At 52.2% G+C, this 23,658-nt stretch overlaps 2 long non-coding RNA genes across 2 annotated transcripts in view; one reads left to right on the top strand and one right to left on the bottom strand.

Moving 5' to 3' along the window:
• The window catches only part of LOC142020925 (uncharacterized), a 31,363-nt gene extending 14,392 nt beyond the window's left edge, over positions 1–16,971 (top strand). The window contains exons 2-3 of the long non-coding RNA XR_012647540.1: positions 2,954–3,039; positions 16,774–16,971. This is a non-coding gene — a long non-coding RNA (uncharacterized LOC142020925). The remainder of the gene's footprint in view (positions 1–2,953; positions 3,040–16,773) is intronic.
• Positions 16,972–17,262: 291 nt separating this feature from the next.
• On the bottom strand, positions 17,263–23,522 carry LOC142020606 (uncharacterized). Its single transcript, XR_012647457.1, has 3 exons — positions 23,383–23,522; positions 21,963–22,150; positions 17,263–18,517 (listed from the first exon to the last, which is right to left on the bottom strand). It is a non-coding gene; the product is annotated as an uncharacterized LOC142020606 (long non-coding RNA).
• Positions 23,523–23,658: the final 136 nt, after the last annotated feature.

Below are 23,658 nucleotides of genomic sequence, written 5' to 3'. Positions count from 1 at the left end.
TCCAGCAGAGGGCAACCAAAATTATTAGGGGGCTGGAGCACATGGCCTGCAAGGAGAAGCTGAGGGATCTGGGCTTATTTAGTTTGCAGAAGAAAACAGTGAGGAGTGATTGGATAGCAGCCTTCAACTTTCTGAAAGGGGGCTCCAAAGAGGATGGAGAGAGGCTGTTTTCAGTGGTGACAGATGGCAGAACAAGGAGCAGTGGTTTGAAGATACTGTGTGGGGGGAGGCCTCGGCCAGATGTGAGGAAAAACTATTTCATTCGGAGGGTGGGAAGGCACTGGACTGCGTTACCTGAGAGGTGGTGGAATCTCTGTCCCTAGAGGTTTTTAAGTCCCACATGGCTGGGATGATTTAGCTGGGGTTGGTCCTACTCTGGGTAGGGGGGCTGGACTTGACGACCTCCTGAGGTCTCTTCCAACCCAGAGATTCTATGATTTAGGGTGACTTAGTCTACAGAAGAGTGAGAGGCAATTTGATAGTGGCCTTCAACTACCTGGAGGGGGATTACACAGAGGATGGAGAGATTCAGTGGTGACAGATGAGCGAACGAGGAGCAATTGTCTCAAGTTACAGAGGGAGAGGTGTAGGTTGGATGTTAGGAAAAACTATTTCACCAGGAGCAGGTGAAGCACTGGAATGCGTTGCCTAGAGAGGTGCTGGAATCTTCATCCCTGGAGATTTTTAAGGCCCAGCTTGACGAAGCCCTGACTGGGATGATTTAGGTGGGGTTGGTCCTGCTTTGAGCAAGGGGTTGGACTTGATGACCTCCTGACGTCTCTTCCAGCCCTAGAATTCTAGGACTCCCAAGATTTTTGGCTGAATCCCCCATCTCCATGGGGGTCAGAAATCCCAAAACTCCTGCCTATCCTGAGCAGGCAATGGTATACTGAGCCGAGCTGGCAGCTCTCGCCTGCAGCAGGGACAGGAATCGGTTGTGTGTATACTATCGTGGCACGGAGTGGACCAGGGCTCTTCACCTTCTGTCCCACGTGCCGGAGCCTCTCACTCTCACAGGCCTCGGGGGAGAGGGCATTAAATTATGCACAGCAGCTTCTGGCTAGGTGTCCAAGCCAGGGCAGCAGCAGGGAGAAAGCTCATGGAGAAAGCTCCAACTACCAGGGAGGAAAAGCAGCAGGCTGCTAGCGGGAGGAAGGACAGTACGGATCCTGCTAACCCCTGACAGCACCCGACCGCATGCCGCTCTCCTTGCTCCTGCTGTCCTGTCCCCCTCCAGCCCAGACACTTGGCCAGCTGCAGCCTCCTGCCCCACTTCATTGGACCCCTGGCACAGCAACCATGGCTGGAGCTCGGTGGCCCCAGCTCACAACACACGCTGATAAATTGGAACAGGTTTGGAGCAGGGAGCGATTAAAGGATCAGAAATCAGGGCTTTAACCCAGATCCAGGAGCTCCATCCGCTTGTCCTAACCAAGAGGCAGTGAAGGTGAACCCCTCCCCTTTCCCAGTAGTGCCCCCACCCCAGCCCGTCCCGGGTGGTTCTGTGGTCTGAGCCAGGCTTACCTCTAGCAGCACTGCCCCGACAGTGGCCTTGCCCACCCGAAATTGATGGCAGATGGACCAGCGGCTCCCTGGGGTGGCCAGCCTCCACAATCCCATTGCCACCCTCTTCTCCACTGGAAGTGCAGGCTGCATCCACGCGTCCTGGTGCTGAAGGACTGGGGTGAGCCAGTGGCAGAGGTCCTCAAACATCCACCTGGTCATTCGGAAGTTCCTCAGCCACCATTCATCATCCCAGTCCCCCAGCACTAGCCGGTCTCACCATTTGGCGCTGGTGGCGAAGGCTGTCAGCAAGGACAAGTGGGAACAAGTCTCCTCTGTCTGGCAGAGAAAGGGGAAACCTGACCCAGCCCCTGGACGCTAAAGGTAGATACCGGCTGGAAATAAGCAGTACATGATTTAACAGTCAGAACACTTGCCCACTGGAATGACCCACCACGATGAATTTGCCACCACGCACAATTTGTAAATCAAGACCGGATGCTCTTCTAGAGCAGCGGTTCTTAATTTCCACTGCAGCCTGCCCCACCTTTGCGTCTCAAACTACGTTCTCGCTCCCCTGATCAAAAAATCAGAAATGGAGACGGGGGGCCTATGCACTTTTAAATACTTGTTAAATATACGTAAGAGAGTTTTAGGTTATTACGCACCACAAATACTAGTACAGTAGGTGTACAAAAATACACAAGTACTACCCAGAGATGTTGCAGGGTTTTGCTGTGGAATCAAACTGTGACCAACGTGCTAATGGTGAGTGGCTAACTGAATGCAAAAAATGCGTCTGCACTGCTGCGTTATCACCTGCGCATGCGTCAAGAAATACCCCACAGTGAGGTGGCACGCTGCATTTTGTAGCGAGATAATTTCACGCAATTAGCTTAAAAACGTGAAAATAATTTTTTTGTTTGTGCATTGCAGTAGTTAAAAAATATATAATGTTAATAAATACGTAGGTTTGATGAAACAAAGTAGTTGTACTTACGTGCCTGTGTGTGCTTAATTTGTGTTTTCAATGATTTACCGTCTAAAAAAATCTGGCCTGGCTCGCTCCCCTAGAAGGGGCACCACACGCCCCCAAGGGGTGCGTGTACCCCAGGTTGAGAACCTCTGTTCTACGGGATCTACTCCAGGCATTGTTTTGGGGCAGGTCTCTGTGTAGAAGATCAGGCTAGCTAGTGGTCCCTCCCTGACATCCCCTGGGAATGGACTCTATGAATCTGTGAAGCCAACAGGCCTAGTGGGAACCAAAGAACCCGATTTACAATACTGAAGGGTCAGTTACATATACACACAGCTACCCTGCCAGGTTTCTAACATAAAGGACACAAGGTGCCAGCAGAGGGTTCACCAGCTCTTGAAAGAAACACCACCCCTTTCCTGTATATGGCAGCATGGATACACTCAGGACGTTCTCCTGAATTTTAATTTTTAGGCGCACTGCTCACAGAACTCTTGCTGTCCTGGAGTCGGAGCGAGACAAGGGGTAAAGAAATCAGCTGTGACAAAGCTCACGTACAGGTGGGTGCACGCTTAGAACTTAGCTGCCATGTGTTCCAGTGCCAAAACGGTGTCCTGCTCTGGGTGTCCCCGTCTGCCAGCCCCACCACGAGCATGCCAGAGAGCTTGGGCCAATTCTACATTGGCCTAAGTCCACTGCAGTTAATAAAGTAACAGACCTCAGATGCTCAGGGTGAGTTTCCAGTTGCGGTGGGAGGTATATGGCGGAGTACGTGATGTCCCAGGGGACATCTAGACTTTGTGGTTGATTGACACAATCAGTCCCCCAGGTAATCCCTGGGGCCACCCTGGGTCCTGTCCATAGGAACGGTTGAGGTGACCGCCATGGGTTCCCCAGTGCACGGGGGCTGGGGCGGCTGTCCTGAGCTCTCCTATGGCTGTGTGCGGATGGGGCTGACGCAGAGGGGCAGCGAGGGCAGATACGTACGTAATTGAATGGGGTCGTGAGGAGAAGAACAATGCGGGACACCCCTTCGAAAGGGTGAGGGGTGGGAAGCAAGTCAGTGGAAGAGACAGAGAGCTAGCTCTGGATTCCACAGAGCATATGTCACCAGTGGCTGCTGCACCAGAGCCTGGATACATTCAGCAGAACACCCACTAGCTACGTCTACACGTGAAGCCTACATCGAAGTAGCTTATTTCAATGTAGCGACATCGAAATAGTCTATTTCGATGAGTAACGTCTACACGTCCTCCAGGGCTGGCAACGTCGACGGTCAACATCGACGTTGCGCGGCACCACATCGAAATAGGCGCTGCGAGGGAACGTCTACACGCCACAGTAGCACACATCGAAATAAGGGTGCCAGGAACAGCTGCAGACAGGGTCACAGGGCGGACTCAACAGCAAGCCGCTCCCTTAAAGGGCCCCTCCCAGACACAGTTGCACTAAACAACACAAGATCCACAGAGCCGACAACTGGTTGCAGACCCTGTGCATGCAGCATGGATCCCCAGCTGCGGCAGCAGCAGCCAGAAACCCTGGGCTAAGGGCTGCTGCACACGATGACCATAGAGCCCCGCAGGGGCTGGAGAGAGAGCGTCTCTCAACCCCTCAGCTGATGGCCGCCATGGCGGACCCCGCTATTTCAATGTTGCGGGACGCGGATCGTCTACACGTGCCCTACTTCGACGTTCAACTTTGAAGTAGGGCGCTATTCCCATCCCCTCATGGGGTTAGCGGCTTCGACGTCTCGCCGCCTAACGTCGATTTCAACTTCGAAATAGCGCCCAACACGTGTAGCCGTGACGGGCGCTATTTCGAAGTTAGTGCCGCTACTTCAAAGTAGCGTGCACGTGTAGACACGGCTACTGAGAGCACAGCAGCAGGGGCCCTCCACCATCAGGAGAGACACCTCCACCCCTTCGGCAGCAAGGACACCAGCACCACGAGCTCAAATGCAGCAGCTTCTCAGCAATGCAGGGTGCATCTTGGCAGGCAGAGAGAGAATGAGTTACCAAACCCTAGAACTGGAAGAGACTTCAAGTCCAGTCCCCTACCCTTATACCTTGGCCTAGAGACCCTTAGGCAGGCTAGTGTCCAACCTAGGGCTTGAACCCATGACCAAGAGATTAAAAGGCACATGTGCTACCAGCTGAGTTAGCCCCATTGCATGGGGTACCTTCAAACAGAGACTCCCAAAGCACCTCCTAAAAGGACACAACTGGGACTAGCACCTAGGCCATCTGACCCGCACCTTGTCTTCCAGGCTGCAGAAACAAGCTTGACCTCTCCCTCCCAATGCGCCAGTGGCCTCCCCTCCCCTTTGCAAGGTTCCCTCTAATTTTTTTCCACCCGTGGGCAGAATAAAGTTTGTTATGTGCACCAAGGCCTGTGTGGATGTGCACCGCCAATAGAAACGCATGCTGCTCACAGTGGGCGGCACTTGGATCTCTTCAGGGTGGCCACCCAAGCTTTCGGCTTACAGGGAACACAGCCCCTTCCCCTTCTGGTTCCCACAGCTGATCCCAAGGGGTGTCACTCCCAAGTTGACTAGGGAGGGTCAGGTGCCCATTAGCAGGAGCATGTGGAAATGGGAGTTACGCAGAAGGCAGATGAGTTGCTCTGCTGTGGCAGATCCAGACAGCAGAGGGTGCTGGAGCTCATCTACAGATGCGGCTTCAGGGGTGGGATAAGTACAGGCCGGCTTCTCAACGACTGTCCGCTCAGCAGGCACACAAATCATTTCCCCCTTCCCGCGCTGAAGACAAAGACAAACCAGACCGGATTGTCCCTCTGCACCAGAGAGAGCTGCTGTGAATGGAAATTCTGCAGACCCACCGAAAGAGTCATGACTGAGGAACATACGAAAACCTGTAGGAGAACACTTTGGTCTCCCTGGGCACTCAGTCACAGATTTAAAAGGAGCAAAAGCCTTCCAAAAATAAAACACAAAGAGAGATTTCAGAGCTGCAATTCATTTGAAAATTTGGCTCCATCGACCAAGGATTGAACAGAGACTGGGAGTGGCTGGCCCATTACAAAAGCAGTTTCTCTGCTCTTGATGTTCACACCTCCACAGTAACAACCGGCAAGGGGACACATCCCCCCCTGCCTGAACTGACTTAACTTCTCCTCTCTTGATGTTCACAACTCCACCTGAACTGCCGATACTGGGCCATTTCCACCCTGACTGAATAGACCTTATCAGCTCTGGCCCTCCCTTTTCCTGGGACCCCACTCTTTAAATATCCCTCTGAAGCCACCCCCCGCACCACTACTCATGCATCTGCTGAAGCGGGTCTGTGCCCGTGAAAGCTTACGCTCCAAGATATCTGTTAGTCTATAAAGTGCCCCAGGACTTCTTGTTTTTGAAGATTCAGACTAACTCAGTCACCTCTCTGATTGGAGGTACACATCTGCTGGAGCTGGAAGGAACCTTGGGAGGACATCTAGTCCACTCCCTTGCCCGGACCAAGCACCATCCCTGACATCTATTTGCCCCAATCCCTAAATGGCCACCTCAAAGATGGAGTTTACCAGGCCAATGCTCAAACCACTGAGCTATCCCTCCCCCTAAAATCAGGCAGAATTGTTGATAATTACCCTTTGGGCCCCACTCTTTAGCCAGCTTTCTATCCACCTTACAGGCCATTAAGAGATGGCAGTGGGGGGATCTGAGCCTATGTCACCATCAAGGCTGGAGCCTAAACCCAGTGCCTCAGACCACTCAGCCACAACACCCGGCTGACTGAGTAACAGAGACTCCAGCTGAGCGTTGGCTTTCTGGATGCTGTCTCCCTCGGGGGCGATTTGAAAGCACAAGGTGAATCTTGAAACAGCCCGAAAGAGAACATTGGATCAGCAGGGTTAAAATTACAGTTGTAGACAAGTGGGGCCACAAGAGACCGTCTAATCCACCCCGGCTCCACGTCCATGAACACTCCCCTGTGCCCAGGCTGAAGCAGGAGTCAATAAACCTACCATGGATGCTTGTATGATGAAGTGGGAGGCGGGGTGTAAGGATTTTATTCCCCTGTGGTGCCTCAGTTTCCCTAGGCACAGCATCAGCGCATAGCGGTGAGGGGAGTTTCGGTGTGATGACTTCCCATGTGCACACAATGACCCTCAGGGCTCTTTGTAACCTAGGCAACCAGGTGACACCTTATACCCAGGAAACAGCACAGAGCAAGGAGGAGGGGCCTGGCTGGTTTGAATTGGAACTGGGCTGTGGAGTGGGGCAGTCTGGTCCGGTCTGGCTGGAAAGGGAGGAAGGAGGCCAGGGCCTCGGCTCAGGGACCCGCTCTGGGCCCCTCTCCCCAAGATGGATGGTACTGACTGCTTCTGGTTTCTGTGCTGACAGGTCTGTTCTGTGCCCTGTCCCTGTCGCCTGATCACCCCTCCTGCTCTCCCTGCTGAGTGAGAGTCAGGTCTGATTGCAGATGGGGGATGCAGGGCCTGCCTGGGGTTCCCCTCCCACTCGATGACAGCTTTTCTAACGCACTCGTACAAATCTCCAGTGAGAAGGAATCCAAGATGTCCCTAGGTAACCTCCTCCAAAGCTGACGGGTACTTCGAGGGAGAAAGGTTCTCCCTTCCAGCTGTAAAATCAGCAAGCAGCGAGCCATGCTCTAACCTGTCAGTGACCCAACACTGACAAAAACGTGCCCTCATGCTCTCAACTGGGGACTAGTACCAGTTCTACCCTCTGGCTATGATTTTGGGGGTCTCTTTCCCTGCAGATTCCCATACGCCCAGTCACCCTCTGCTATTTCTCCTGGCGAATTACAACCTATTCGTCGAAGTAGGTACAGCCGGTTCTTGAGCACTGAGAATCGTAGAACTCCAGAACTGGAAGGGACCTCGAGAGGTCATCAAGCCCAGCCCCCTGCCCTCATGGCAGGACCAGGCACCAGTTGGGCCATCCCTGACAGGTGTCTGTCTAACCTGCTCTTAAATATGTCCAGTGATGGACATTCCACAACCTCCCCAGGCAATTTATTCCAGTGTTCAACCACCCTGACCGTTAGAAAGTTTTTCCTAATGTCCAGACTAAACCTCTGTAGCAGCAGTTTAAGCCCGTTGCTCCTTGTCCTATTCTCAGAGGCCAACGGGAACAATTTTTCCCCCCACTCCTTCTTACACTAAGGGAGACTTAGACCATGTCTGCAATAGTGACCTTGCAATGGCACTAACTGTACTGATTTGAGCTTTTCAGCCTGATTTACGCCAGTGTGAGATCAGAATCAGCTCCCACATCTCCTCGCATTACATCTGAGCAGTAAGAAGGCACCAGTCCACCATTTTCTTTGCTCTCCTGCCCAAATACAATTTGTTACGAAGTCTAGTTCAGTTAACACACAGGTTCCCAAGTTATTACTCCCCTCTACTCAGCACTGGTGAGGCCACATCTGAAGTATTGCATCCTGTTCTGGGCCCCTCAGTATAGAAAGGATGTGGACGCGTTGGAGAGGGTTCAGGGGAGGGCAACCAAAAATGATCAGGGGGCTGCAACACAAGACCTATGAGGAGAGGCTGAGGGATCTGGGCTTATTTAGTTTGCGGAAGAGAAGGGTGAGGGGCAATTTGCTAGCAGCCTTCAGCTTCCTGAAGGGGGGCTCAAAAGAGGATGGAGAGAGGCTGTGCACAGTGGTCACGGATGGCAGAACACAGAACAATGGTCTGAAGTTGCAGTGGAGTACGTCTAGGTTGGACAGTAGGAAAAACTATGTCCCCAGGCGGGTGGTGAAGCACTGGAATGCATTGCCTAGAGAGGTGGTGGAATCTCCAACCCTAGAGGTTTTTAGGTCCTGGCTTGACAAAGCCCCGGCTGGGATGATTTAGTTGGGATTGTTCCTGCTTTGGGCAGGGGGCTGGACTTGATGACCTCCTGAGCTCCCTTCCAGCCCTAGGATTCTATGATTTGCAGCAATACATACCAAGCTGATCATGCTGCGTGAGCATATTCCATGGACCATTCTCCCCTTGCTCTGAAATTTCTGAAGACTGAAACTGGAAAAGCAAAATTGCAATTTTTACAAATAGTTTTGGTTTGGTTGGGGGAAAAGCAACCCACTTTCTCCTGCTCTAGCCTTCCCCTTCTCTCCCCTTCTTCTAGTGGGAACAGTCAGAAGTGAACGTGAGGAAAAAAAATGTGGCTGCTCCTCAGGCCTGGGCAGCACGGCCGGGTTTCCCTGGCCAGCCAGGAGAGGACTTTGCCTAGCCAACAGGGCAGTAGAAGGAAAGCAGGCTTAGGCTTGGTCTACACTAGGCAGGTAAGTCAATTGCAGAAACACAGTTCCAGCTAGGGCAAGTGCATAGCTAGAATCAACTTACCTGCAGTCGACTTATCTGGCCTTCTTCATAGAGGGAGGTCTACGGGAGAAACTCGCCCATCGACCTCCCGTATTCCGCGATAAGTTTAGGGCTTGACCACCAACTGCCGACCCCAGATAGTTCGATTTCGCGTGTCTCTACGAGGCGCACAAAATTGAACTCCAGCAGAGCTACCCTTGCTGGGTCAATCTGCCTGGTAGTGTAGACACACCTTAGAGCTGGCCTGGCTGGGTGGAGGCAGGAGGGGTTGTTTAGCTTGGCCTCCAGGCCCCAGCATGGCTGCTGGTTCTTCCTGCCACTAGGTCAGGCCACTGAAGCCCAGAGGGATGGCTTAGAGAGACCAAAGGGGCCTCTGGGGCTCCCAGCAAGCCTGGAGGTGCCAATGAGGCACGTGCTCTTGACAGAGGCCCTGGGTGGGCTCAAACCACCAGCCTTTTGGCTAACAGCCAAATGTGCTGACTTTAGCCTCTGCTTGCCAGACACTGCGAATGGACAGCCAGGGATGGATCATCCAATGGAGCCTGGTCTATTCATTCCCTCTGGGGTGGGGCACTTGGTGTTGACCACTGGGCTTGATGGACCTTTGCTCTGGCCCAGCATGGCTGTTCTAATACTCTTATCAGCCTCACCAAGGAGGTGAAGGCAGATACATTGAGGCTACACAGCAGGGATAAGGTGCTGTCTCCGTGCAGGCTGGATATATATTGTCACATCTCTAGGGGCAGCTCTACATTACAGTGACAGATTGATCTAAGCTTTGCGATTTGAGTTATGTTAGTAGCCTAACTCAAAGTGACGTCGCTTAGATCTACTTACAGCGAGGGATGGGGAGAGGTCGGCAGAAAAACCATTGGTATCGGAGGGGTAGCCCAGTTAGGCTGTATCTTCTAAAATAACAACAAGTCCCATGGCACCTCATAGACTAACAGATAGTTTGGAGCGTAAGCTGATCTGACTAAGTGGGTCTTTGCCCACTGTGACACAACCCAAGGCTTGTCCTTGTGGGTCCCTGCACTACACAGCAGTTTAAAAGCAGCCTCAGAGACCCACTGTGTCCTTCACCCTGCTTCCTGTGCTCGCAAAGGCTTGGCTCAGAGCATCACTGGGCCGTTCTCATCATTGGCTCGTCCAACACCACAGTCTTTTGGGGAGGAGGCTCGCTCCTCAGCCGCTGCCCCTCTAGGGCAGGCCTGATGCGTGGGGTGGTCTGGGGGGAACTCGGTCCCCTCCCACATGTCCTGGGTTCCAGCCCAGGGACCCTAGGCAGCTCTGGCAGGAGGGGCTTCCCTCTGTGGGCCCTCCTAGTGCCACAGCCCACCTCCCTGGGCCACTTCCGCCAGACGCCCTTGTAACCCAGCTGCACTACCTTCCTCTGACAGCTGCAGTTCTTCTCCTTGGTGAGTCTCCTCTCCCCAGCCTGTCCTCTATTTCCTTCCTGGGGGGAAGACTTTTTAAGGCCTCCACAGGCCTTGATTGGCTGCAGCTGCTTAACTAGCCCCAGGTGTTGGCTCACCCTGGTGCTGCAGGCTGATCCTTCCTGGACCTTAGTCCTTGGGAACCATAAAAGGGCACACCCAGCCACCTACATATCTCCCCCCCCCGCCCCCCCGCAGGGTGCTGTAGCTGGCTGTGGGCCTGGGTCTATCACACCACGAAAGCTTACGCTCCACAATATCTGTTCGTCTATAAGGTGCCACAGAACTTCTTGTTGCCTTTCCCATCAACTCTCCTTTACTCCTCTCATTCTGCTGGAATCAATAGGAGAATAATCGGTGGTCGATTTAGTGGGTCTTTACTAGACTTGCAAAATCAACCACCGGTGGATGGAGCACTGCAGTGTCAACCTGCCCCCTAGTGGACATGGAGTTATTCTAGAAGTGGATTAAGCTAAACCAGAAATAAAATGGTTTTATTCTGCAATAAGAGTGGCCATGCATGGAGCTAGTCGAGAACAGTTATTCTACTTTAAATTTACACTCTTATTCCAGAATGACAATCAGAGCTAGACAAGCCCTAACATTGGCTGGCTTGCACTTAAATTCTACCTACATAACCAATGATCCTTCTAGTGGGAACCTCCAGCGGGTGCATCAGGGCATATTCCATTGGGTGACTGATCTCAACGCGTTATACTATTGGCATCAGCGGAGCTAGATTTGATTTAATTTAGTTCAGGGAAGAGAAAGTGTGACTTCTAGAGTCAGCATGTATACCTCAGCAGAAATTAGTATGCTTTAAAATGAGTCATCTCTCTCTTATTTTCCAGTTGCAAGGCAATGCTAAAGCGCAGAACAGCACTCAGCAGGGACTGGGTGAGACAGTGATTAATTCGCTTATATGATAATTCTTGGTCTGTCACTAGGTTAGTGTGGCCCAGAGCTGCTGAAAGGGAATGGGATTTTTTTTTCTTTGTTCTTCTCATACACCTTTTAACCCAAACACAAAATCTCTCCTGGATTTCCCAGTGAAATGTACTGAGCAGTTGCCTAGCTCCACATGAGCTGACCTACATTTTTGTGGTTTGGCCCATTCTGCTCATGGCTACAGGAAAATTGCTGAGTTTCAGCATCAGGGACTCTTTTTACCCATCTTTTGAAAACTAAATAGGCCAGATCCTCAGCTGGAGTAAATCAGGAAGCGAATGTAGCTATACCTGAGTTGCACCTACTGAAGGTTTGGTCCATAACTGTAAGGAACGAGCTAAAACGCCCTCACCGATGTTACTGCTTGTGTGCCTGGGTAGCAAGGGGACTTCCTGGTGACTGCTTCCTGGACACAGTTCACTCTGGGATGCAAAGACAAACCACAGTATTTACAAAAAGCCAGGCAGGAAATGCAGCCTCCTTCTACTCCTGTCAGAGCTGATATAAAAACCATCTGACATAAAGTCAAATGGGGAATCAGCGCTGCCCTTTTCTCAGTGCACATCAGGGAAGTTAACACACAAGCAAACTCCCCTGTGTAAATAACACGGGTGGCAGATGAAAGCAGGAGGCTGGCCACTCTGGGTCTTACATTTTGAAGGGAACTCTGAAGTTTGCAAGTGCATCTTCCCTAACGCAGGCCTGAAAGCCATAGGAACATAAGAACAGCCACATTGGGTCAGACCAAAGGTGCACCTAGCCCAGTCACCTGTCTTCTGACAGCGGCCAACGCCTGATGCCCCAGAAGGAGTGAACAGACAGGTAATCACCAAAACAATCCCTCTCCTGTCATCCATTTCCAGCCTCTGACAAACAGAGGCAGGGACACCATTTCTACCCATGCTGGCTAACAGCCATTGGGGGACCTAACCTCCATCTTGCTCTTTTTTGAACCTTGCGCTGTGTGAAGAAACATTTCCTTCTGTTAGTTTTAAACCTGCTGCCCATTCATTTCATTGGGTGACCCACCCCTAGTTCTTGAAAACAGGAGATCCATGTTTCTGATGAGCCATAGAAACATGCTATAAGTGATGTCAAGAAGTCCTGGAGTCCAGCCCTGGCACAGAGTCATCACCAAATAAAGCAGGCCACCCGTGACAGATGCATATCCAACCTGCTTTGAGAAACCTCCCATGGTGGGGATTCCACCAACTTCTTTGGAAGCCTATTGCAGAGCTTAGCCACTTTTACAGTTACAAAACGTTTCCTAACATCAAGCCTACTCTCCCTGGGCGCAGTGTGAGCCCATTATCTCTTGTCCAACCTTCAGAGAACAGGGAGAACCCTGATCACCATCTTCTTTATCGCAGCCCTTAACACACTGGAAGACTGATCAGGTTCTGTCACAAACGTCTTTTCCCCAAACTAAACATGCCCAATTTCTTCAAGCTTTCCTTAGCGCCCAGGTTTTTCAGAATCTTTCATCATTCTTGCTGCTTTTCTCTGGACTCTTCGGGTTGTCCCCGTCCTTCTGAAGCTGTGACCCCAGAACTGAACCCAGTACTTCCGTTCCGGTCTCACGGCTGCTCAGCAGAATGACACTGTTACCGCCTGTGTCTCTCATTTGACATTCCCGTTTGTGCTCCCCAGGAGGCTAATACCATTTTTCACGGCTTGATCATGTTGTTGATTCACTCCTGTTCCTCAGGGACTCCCCCAAGAGACACCTCGCAGGTCTGGTGGGTCCCCCTGGCTGGCTTTCGCTGACAGGCATATGCAAGCCGCATTCCTGGCAAATCAAGAGCAAGGCCCTGGGAAAAGCATCTCGCCTCAGGATGCCTGGCTGGGAAAGGGCAGGGGAGTCCGCAGGTGCAGGAGAAGGAAGAGAAGGTTTCTCTCACTTCTGAGAAGATCTGGCCGGTTAGGGTCAATCTCCCAGAGTTTGATTTCACGGGTCCGGTAAAGACTCGTGAAATCGATTTCTCTGGGGTGAGCAGCTGACCCCCCGCCCCCCCGCACTCCTTGCTATCGAGGAAAGTCGACGGGAGAAGCGCTGCCGTCGACCTCCCTCAGTGAGGACAGACCATACAGTCGACTGCAGATACACTGATTCTAACTATTGTGGCAGGTCGCAGCCTGCAGCTGACAGGTGCCTGGGGGAGGGGGAACATTGGGGGCTCAGTGACAACCTGTTCTGTTCACTCCCTCTGGGGCACCAGGCATTGGCCTTTTTTGTTCCCCTGGTAAGTTCCCAGAGAGCGCGGTCCTGCAGGCTGCCTAGGCAGCTGGGGCTTGTCAATGGCCAGCCAGCATCAGGCTGTAATTGAAGCACCTGGGACCAATCAAGACCTTCGGGCTTCTCTATAAAAGGCTTTCCACAGGCAGCAGGAGGGTGGGGCATGGTGACCAGACCAGACCAGACCAGACCAGACCAGACCAGACCAGACCGGTACTGGGGGGAAAGATCCCAGAAGGTGGTGGTGGAGTGAAAAGGCCCAGGGAAAGAGAACTGTTGTGCGGGAAAGGCAAAAAGCTGCACTGGCTCCCTCCTTGCCTAGGGTCCCTGGTCTGGAGTCCAGGACAATGGGTGGGACTGGACTCCTCCCCACCACTCCCAATGGTAGGGCTGACCAACTGGGGTAGGGCTGGAGCAGCTTGAGGCAGGAGGAGAAGGGAACCTCCTCCACCCCAGATTCAGACTGGCCAATGATGAACATGGCTTGGTAAAGGGAGACCCTTGCCTTTGGGAAGTCCCAGGGCAGCAAGGAGGGCCTCTCCGAGGCCCACAAGGAGCTGCCTGGAAGCGCAGGACCCTTTAGGGACGGTCGAGGGGTCCGTCACATTATGCCACTGCTGTAGTGAGAACTGCGTACCTGCAGTCGACCGTAAGGGCCGAGTGTAGACCCAGCGTTAGCTTTAATTCTTCTCTCGCATCTGGAGCAGGCACTGCCTTCCAGCCGGGCGTTCAGCCGACATCCCTGGCTCAGCCAACAGCCTAGGAGAGCCAAAAAAGCGAGGAGGCTTTTCAAATCAAAGGCTGGGGGAAGTGCACAATCCTGGCCAGCCTCCCCCTGCCGAATAAACCAGGCCGCAGAATCTGAGGCTCAGGGGGAGCTTCATCACTGCATGAGGACTAGAATCTCCTGGAGCGGCGGCTTCACAATGGAAATCGGGGCCCCATCCTGCCCGGTGCAGCCCGGACACGTGCTACAAGACCAAGACGAAAGGAAGCTGCATTTCCCCTTGGAGCGACCGGCATAGCAGGACGTGCCTGTGGTCACCATGGAGTCAGCAGCTGCATCGAGGATGGAGCCTTGATTGTCTGAGCGCTGCCTCGGGATTCTCAGCAGAAACCTCTTGAAAACGGGGCTCCAGTGCCCCCGGGCAGCACGTATGAGGGGCCAAGCAGCTCCCCCCAGCATTGATGGTGGCACTGGCAGACCAGCGCTGAGCCCAGTGGGCCAGACACGACTCCTACCCCCGCCAGACCGAGCTGTGCGGCTCCACTCAGTGCAGGCAGGCTGCACCGGAGGGCTGCGTGTTGCCTCACAGGAAACGCCAACAGAAAATTCAGCCGCGCGACTGTGGCTAGAGCCCTCTTGAGAGAGCAGGGGAGGAAATCCACTGGGCCTTCCCCTCACAGCACAGGTGACACCCCCACCCCGTGTACCTACTAGTGCATGAGACCCCTCAGCTTCCCACACCCCATTTCTATGGCTGGGGGTAACTTTAGTCCTAATGGCAGCTGGCGGTGTTGGAAACAATCTCTGGGTTCTCCACAGCGGCACACACAGCTTCTCCCCGGCCCTGCACCCTCAGCGCTCGCGGCCAATCCTCCCCGAGACAGCCGATGCGGTACCAGTTCCCATCCGTTGGGGCAGTGCTGGTTTCACAAGGTGGGTTCCCCCAAGTAGAAACGGGGCTTAGCTTGCTTCCCCCTGCCTGCCTGCCTGGATCCAGCCTTCCTGGGAGGCCACATGGGGGCGTACGTCTGACGTGCCCCCTGCGTGACAGCCGAAGGCTGGAGTATGAGTTGGTGCAGGTCTCAGAACAGGACTTGCCTTGATTTGAGGATCATGGACTCACAGACCTGCAGAAATGTAGGGCTGGAGGGGACCTCGAGAGGTCAGCCAGTCCAGCCCACCGTGCTGAGGCAGACTGGAGTAAACCAAGCCCCTCCCTGACTGAGGCTTGTCAAACCTGATCTTGAAAAGACCGGTGACATGTCTGATCCCTTATCACAGCACTAGCCAATGGCAGGAGGTTCAGAGGGCCACATAATCCTCCTGGAGCAGGGCTCCCTCTCATTTATTCCACCTGGGGCCGGATAAATTTTGTTCTGTGCACCAAAGCATGATCACAGGTGTGGTGAGTGGCTGTGGGCACTCTTCTTATCAGCTGGGCAGTGCTCGAATCTCTCCTGGGCGGCCGCCCAGCTGCTCAGCGTACAGGGAACGTTGCCCTGGAGTGCACTTCGACAGCCTGGGAAATCCGCACGTTCTGCGTGATTTGTGCCTGGTGCGTTTCAGTGCCAACACCTCTCCCCCCCGGCCGTGGGACTGGCTGTGTTTTCAAAGCGACTCCAGGGCACAGCGCCACAGGGCATCGGCAGGATGGCCCAGCTGGCCAAGTGGCAGATGTGTGTTGGAATCCACCAACAAGCCTTCTTCTTTTGCTGACAGAGAGCCCCCCTGGCAGGGAAGGAACCCTTTTCCCGCTCACCCATTGCCCCATCCTACAGAGGCCATCGCCCCCTCCAGCTACGCATCGCACCCCCGAGAAGTGGCAGGAAGAACTCCCAGGAGACGGGGCTCTGGGGAAACCATAAGAACGGCCATAGGGGGTGGGACCAAAGGTCCATGGAGCCCAATGACCTGTCTTCCAATAGAGGCCAATGCCAGATGCCCCAGAGGCAGTCAGCAGAACAGGGAATTAATCATCGTCCAGCTGCCAGAAAAGTCTGCGTTAGACAGTGGGGAAAGAAGGATCATTTGGTGGGTTGTAGGAAAGAAAAAATTCTTCCTTGCAATCCTTGACCCCACTCTCTTTGCAGTGGGCTAGCTCCTCCAGCTTCCCCTGGAGACAGCTCCTAAAAGAGGGTTACAAGGAGGAGGGAGAAAAATTGTTCTCCTTGGCCTCTGAGGACAGGACAAGGAGCAATGGGCTTAAACTGCAGCCAGGGAGGTTTAGGTTGGACATCAGGAAAAATGTTCTAACTGTCCGGGTGGTTAAACGTTGGAAATAAATTGCCTGGGGAGGTTGTGGAATCTCCATCGCTGGAGATATTTCAGATCAGGTTAGACACCTATCAGGGAGGGTCTAGTCGGTGCTTGGCCCTGCCGTGAAGGCAGGGGACTGGACTCAATGAGGTCCCTTCCGGTTGCAGGGTTCTATGTTTCGATGACAGGTCTTCCAGCAGATTCCTAGAAGCGTTACTGGCAGTTCCTTCCATGGCTGTCAAGTCCAGTCCAGGACTCAGGGAGACCCAGGGCAGCTGCCACCAGAGAACAATGGAGAGAACCACAGGGTGTGTCTGCATGCAGCAGCTGGGGTGAGGAACCCGCATTAAAACAGAGTTCTTCCTCTTTGAAACAGGAGCCCCACTGCAGCCTTCACACAGTGCACAGACGAGGCAACTGGGCTCACCGTCACACTTCTTCAGAACCCACAGGGGATTTAGGCACGTAAGGACCTGTGAAGATCTGGGCCCGGTTGACTTCATTTTTGGATCCCACTCAACCTCTCCAAGACTTGCTATCAGAGCTACCAGCCACATCTGCTGAGGGCTTCCCAGCAACAGAGAAATACTAAACTCTTATCAGCAGGTAAGAGAAGACTCCCAGTGGCTGTCGTCTAATTAGCATGTGAATTTGCCTGAGCTAGGTTAACTTCCCTGCATTGGCTGAAGTCCAGAAGGAATGCAGATGTGAAATCGCAGAACTTCTCACTGTGGTGCGTAACCTATTTCTTAACTCAGACTCTGGCTCAGATGCTGAAAGATGGCTAATGTACCACTGATATTTTTTTTTAAAAAGGTTCCAGAGATTGGAACAGGTCCCGGATGAGGAGAGGCTAAAAAGATTGGGACTTTTCAGTTTAGAAAAGAGGAGGCCGAGGGGGGACATGATAGAGGTCTATAAAATTATGACAGGTGTGGAGAGGATGAATAAAGAGAAGTTATTTACTTTTGCCCATAATACAAGAACTAAGGACACCAAATGAAATTAATGGGTAGCAGGATTAAAAGTAATAAAAGAAAGTTCTTCTTCACTCAGCGCATAGTTAACCTGTGGAACTCCTTGCCAGAGGAGACTGTGAAGGCTAGCACTGTAACAGAATTTAAGAAAGTGCTAGATAAATTCATGGAGGTTAGGTCCATAAAAGGCTTTTAGCCAAGGGTAGGAAGGGTGTCCCTGGCCTCTGATTGTCAGAAGCTGGAGATGGATGGCAAGAGACAAATTGCTTGATCGTGTCTTCGGTCCACCCCCTCTGGGGCACCTGGCACTGGCCACTGTCAGCAGACAGGCTACTGGGCTGGATGGACCTTTGGTCTGACCCAGTATGAACATTGTTATGTTCTTATGAGATGATTCTGGCAATTACAGACCTTTAAATCTAGTTTTCCAAATTGACTGAAATTATAGAAAGGAGCAGAATGATCAGACCCATAGAAGGATGTGATCAGTTAGAGACAAGTCAATACAGCTTTTGTAAAGGGAAATCATGCTTCACCGATCTATTAGAATTTTCTGTAGGGGATCAACATACATAAGGGGGGTCCAGTGGATCTGGTACATTTGGGTTTTTTAGAAAGCCCTTGACAGGGTCTCTCACCAAAGGCTCTTAAAGTAAGCAGCTATGAGATCAGAGGGACGGTTGTCCATCTTATAGATCAGTAACTCATTCAAAGACAAAGGATTGAAATAAGTGGCCACTTTTCACAACAGCGAGAGGTAAATATAGGTTGAACATCTCTAATCCAGAACTCTCTCGTCCGGCAACATCCATAATCCAGCATGGTTTTAGCTGGCCGGACGACCACTTATCACGGGCACGTCCAAGATTCCTGTGGTCCCATAAAGTTTGTTTCCAGCCCCTAGTCCTGGTGCTCAGTGTTCTGTGCTGTTCTTTTGCTGTAATTTACCCAGAAATGTCTTCCAAGAGCCCAGTAAGCCGTGGGAGCGTCGGTAATGTGCGAGACAATATTGACCTCCTGTGGTCTGGCGAATTCTCTTGTTCGGCACTGGTCGGGTCCCAAGGGTGCCAGAGGAGAGAGGTTCAGCCTGTAGCGGGGTTCCCCAGTGATCTGCACAAGGACCAGTGCATAATCACAAACGATCTGGAAAAAGGGATAAGGAGGAGTGAGGTGATCAGGTTTGTAGATGATACAAAATTACTCAAGTCCAAAGCTGACAGCAGGGTCTCAAAGGGATCTCCCACATCCGGGTGACCAGGCTACAAACTGGCCGATGAAATCCAATGCTGAGGAATGCAACATAATGCACATTGGAAAACCGAATCCCAGCTAAACATACAAATTAAGGAGTCGGTGAGTCAAAGATGTCTGACAGGCCAACTCTCCTGGCCCCGAGACATCACTTACTGTAGTGCCACCCAGTGCAGGAGAATTAGAAACCTGAAGCAGGTGCAGGAGGGAGGCACCAGCCGGAGGAGGAGCAGGCAGCTATATATCGGCCAGAGAAAAGCAGCACTTTTAAAGGGAAGAGCCAGTTCTTTCCAGCTTCCACCCGTATGGCTGCCCCCTGCTCAGTCCTCCAGCCTGTGATGGGGGCTGGACGTTGAGCTGGGGGATGGGGTGAGGGGCAGCTGGATAGGCGCTGAGTGAGAGGGGTGGCCGGGGGATGGAGCGGGGGTGGCCAGCTGAGTACTGATGTAACCCACACACGTAGGTGTGGGTCACTGTCCCATATAGTGGCACCTGGACCCCTTACACAGAAAAAGCACAGGCCTCCGCTGCAGCCTTAGCAGCTGGCTTTTAGCTTAAACTGTAGAGGCTCCAGCACTCAGCTCCAGAGGTCCCAGGCTCAAGTCTGCCTGGGCGTGGTTAGTCTAGGGAGGCAGATGGCCAGCTGGAGCTCCTAGGCAGCCTGGTGTCCTCCACAGGGCACCAAGAAACATGGGCAATGTGGTGCCCTACACGGCTGCATGTTTTGCCCGGTGGTAGGGATGGCCCTGTTGAGTAGGAAGAGTTCTTAGAGATTTTGGCAAGAGCGATTTCAGGAGAGCAAATGCTACCCTGAGGAGGGTTTAGGGTGGAATTGGAGGCGAGGAACTCCAGACAGCGACTGTACGTGGCTTCTCAGGCCAGCCCCACGGGCGTAGAGGTGCCAGCTGCAGCGCATTTCTCACGCCCGGAGTCGAAGTACAAGCTCTTGCTTCCCGTCAATGGCACAGTGCAACCCAGGCCACGAGAACAGGAACAAAACTGAGGCAAAAGTTATCCCAAAGGGTAAGTGACAGTAATGATAAAGCCCTTCACGTGTCGCAATAGCCAACAGCTCAAAGCACTTGGAATATACATGCCATTGCTCTATAGCCTCCTTGAAAGGTCCCAGCGGGCCTCGTAAGCAGAGCCAAGTGTAGCGTGTGCATGTTTCTGGACAACCCAGAGGCCCTGAGACCTCATCTGGGGGGTGTGCAGTCTGTGCTGCAGCCTCAGCTCAGAGCCAGCTGCTTTTAGCTCATGTGGTAGAGAGCAGGGCTTTGAAACCTCCACTCACAGGTTCTATCCCTGGGGCCAGCAACCCGCATCTGTCGGCGTTGCATGTCCCAGCCTAGTTTTAGTTCCAGTTTGCACCATCAGTGTAATGCTCAGTTCCCACCCCTGCTTCACAGTAACACAAGAGTTGTCTCCTGACGCTGACGTCTTCTGTTGCTGGTGGCGGCACAGGAATCTCCCCCTTGTCACCACTTTGCTCTATTGTTTGGAGTCACCGAGTTTAGGAAGAAGTCCCTTGAACATGCTAGAAGCTAGAACCAACCACAACCAGCTGAGCTAACGCCCTGATGATCTAACGCTGTTACTGTGATAACAACCAGATCTACCGCTAAGACAACCCCGTACACAACACATCTCTGCTCTGAAAAGTGACCACCAAAATGGCCTCCTGGAACTCTGCCAAATACCATTCTGTGAGCCCAGGACAAATGTGCTCAGCATCAAACTAAAACAGCATGTTTTTTCCTCGTATTCACCATCCCCTGTGCACTTATGGTTCAAACAGGGTTTATAATCTCTTTAGGTCATCAGGGCTGGGTCTACAAGTTAAATATGAGTCAACACTGTGATGCTGTAGCAAAAAAAGCAAACATGATTCTGGGATGCATTAGCAGGTGCGTTGTGAACAAGACACGAGAAGTCATTCTTCTGCTCTACTCTGTGCTGGTTAGGCCTCAGCTGGAGTATTGTGTCCAGTTCTGGGCACCGCAGTTCAAGAAAGATGTGGAGAAATTAGAGAGGGTCCAGAAAAGAGCGACAAAAATGATTAAAGGTCTAGAGAATGTGACCTATGACAAAAGGCTGAAAGAATTGGGCTTGTTTAGTTTGGAAAAGAGAAGATTGAGGGGAGACATGACAGCGATTTTCAGGTATCTAAATGGGTGTCATAAGGAGGAGGGAGAAAACTTGGCCTCTGAGGATAGAACAAGAGGCAATGGACTTAACCTGCAGCAAGGGAGGTTTAGGTTGGACATCAGGAAAAAGTTCCTGACTGTCAGGGTGGTCAAACAGTGGAATAAATTGCCAAGGGAGGTTGTGGAATCTCCATCGCTGGAGATATTTAAGAACAGGTTAGATAGACAGGTCTGTCAGGGGTGGTTTAGACAGTACTTGGTCCTGCCAAGAGGGCAGGGGGCTGGACTCGATGGCCTCTCGAGGTCCCTTCCAGTCCTAGTGTTCTATGATTCTATGATACACTTGCCCCCAACTTCGAAGGGGGCATGATGGTCAGGGCCACAGGAGATTACTAATGAAGTGCAGCGGTGAATATGCAGCACTTCATTAGGCTAATTTTGAGGAGTCAAGGCACTTCAAAGTGCCCGTGGCTACACACATACCAGCACTTCGAAGTTTGAAGCTTCGAAGTTGCCGTGGGGGAAAACTGGGTAAGCGCAGACAAGCCCCACCAGTCATTAACCCAGAACAAGCCAGCCGTCCTGCAGCACTTTGAAGACTAACAAAATAATTGATTAGGTGATGAGCTTTCCTGGGACAGACCCACTTCTTCAGCTCTGGAAAGCTCATCACCTAATCAATTATTTTGTTAGTCTTTGAAGTGGTACAGGACGGCTACTTTGTTTTGCGACCCCTCTGGGGCCAGAAATGATGGATCTGCAGGCCAAAGTAGCCTGGTGTGGCATGTTCAGCCCCTTTGTGGAAGTGGAAATTGCCTGCATGCAATATAACCCAGTGTAATTTAAGAGAGCATTTCTGGTCGGGGCTGAGGTCACACTCCCCACGGCGTTGGCTCCTCCTGGGCTAACAGGAGTGAAGAGCAGCATTGACTTGTTTGTCTGCCTCCCGCCAGCAGATGTTAGAGCAGATGCAGGAAGCAGCTGAAGCACGGGGTGAAAAAAGCCCACCGGTTTCTCTTCAGAAGAGAGCTGCGCTTGGAAGCTGTGTTCCTGATCATGCAAAAAGAAGCGAAAAGAAAAAACTTTATCATTGCAGGATCCAGGATTTTGCTGGGCACACAATCTGGTTTAGCAATGCCCTGGGTTTACACTGCGTTCAGGCAGCTCTGCTAATGCACTTAGCTCTTGACCTGCTCTCCTCGATGGCAGCCTCCACAGCCATCTCAGCGTCAGACTGGAGCACGCTAGGGTAGCAGGGACAGTGGCCTATCTGAGGGTCCTGCTTTTGTACCCGATTCCCCTCTCGCTTGGGCTGATGCAACTCCACCAGCTTCAGCGCGGCTGCTTCTGATTTTCACCAGTGAGTGTCTGACATTTCCTGTGAAAAGCAGAAGCTGTAAGTGGAAACTGCCACTACTACCAAGCACCACAAGCAACACCACTGGTTTTAAACAGAAAACGACTGCCGCCAAAGCTCAAAACCAGCCGATAACGTCACTTGACCGTAGAGAAATAATGCTCAGCCTGACACAGCAAGATAACACTTTTCTCTGTGTGCGTCTTACCAGTTTTCAGAGGTTTTCTAGCCAGCTACCTTCCTAAAGAGTGCTGCATGCCAATATGTTGATGTCTCTTTCTTTTCCCTTACCTAACAAGGTACAAGTTGAACCTCTCACGTCTGGCATCCTCAGGACCCCACTGGTGCCGGACAAGAGAATTTGCCAGACCATGGAAGGTCAAGAACGTCTAGCGTGGGCGTCAGCAAACTTTCCGAGGCGGAGCGTTGAAATTTGACCTTTTGACCAAGCGCCGGTGATAATTTTTAAGGTCCCTAACAGTCCTACTTGCAACAGCTTCATTAATAAACAAATGAAGATGGCAGAACTTCACCGCGTAGGGGGCGGTTGGTAGCATGAGCTGGTCTTTTGTTAATCCACAGGCGGCCTGGCTTTGAGCGAGCTCTCCGCTGCATGGGGGACAAGAGGGAGGGGCTGAGCTCCCACCTTGCGTGCCGATGAAAATCAGCTCGCGTTCCACTCTTGGCTCCCGTGCCGGGGTTGCTGACCCTGTCTCTATGGCGTTCCAGCTCTGGACCCCGCCCCCAAACCGCAGCACAACGCAGCTCTGTCCCAACACATTGTCTCCTTTACTATTCCAGTGTAGGACGGTGTCAGCCGATGGGAAGGGCTAATCAAGATAATGCTTAGTGCCAGCAGGAGTCCCTTTTACACCGAGTCTTTAACTGCTAGGACAGATTGTCCCTTCGCAGCGGGCAGCCAGGGTGGCTGATGGATGCCCCGGGAGTTTGCCCCTTGGCAGGCGGCCAAACTCAACGCCCAGTTTCCAGCACACTAGCACCACCTAAGGAGTTAATTAGCCAGAAGCCGGCTCGGGTTTTTTGGTTGCGCATGGCTCGATGCAATCACTGGAGGAGTCAGGCTTAGCGTAGTGGTTACTATGATTTATTACAGTGAAAAGTTTAGCATGTAAAAGATGTGAACTTACAGGTCATTTTGATGATTAAACTTAACTTTAGTTACAACAACAACAACGACGACACTTAACCTATTAAATGCATGCAAAATAACACATAGCAGGTATAATTCTCACCCCTGCGTCGTCCGACTCCGGCATTGCCAGCGTCTGTCACTCAATCCCTCGGGAAGAAGCGTACAAGGAGGGCATCCCCTTACCTCGGGAGGCAAAGGCCCGTCCTCACCAGCAGGTTAGGCATTTGCAGCTCCGCTCGTGTCTGCTGCCAGGCCCTACTTTATACCCCACTGGTTACGTACCCCTTCCATATCTGAAAACACCGATTGTGCTGGTACATCTCAGTGACGCCAGTCTTAAAAGGCAGTTACTAGGTAATTTACATTTGTTAGGTGA

This window comes from Carettochelys insculpta, chromosome 14 (genome assembly GCF_033958435.1).
Source record: "Carettochelys insculpta isolate YL-2023 chromosome 14, ASM3395843v1, whole genome shotgun sequence".
NCBI lineage: Eukaryota > Metazoa > Chordata > Testudines > Carettochelyidae > Carettochelys > Carettochelys insculpta.
This window is presented reverse-complemented; position numbering and strand designations above follow the sequence as displayed.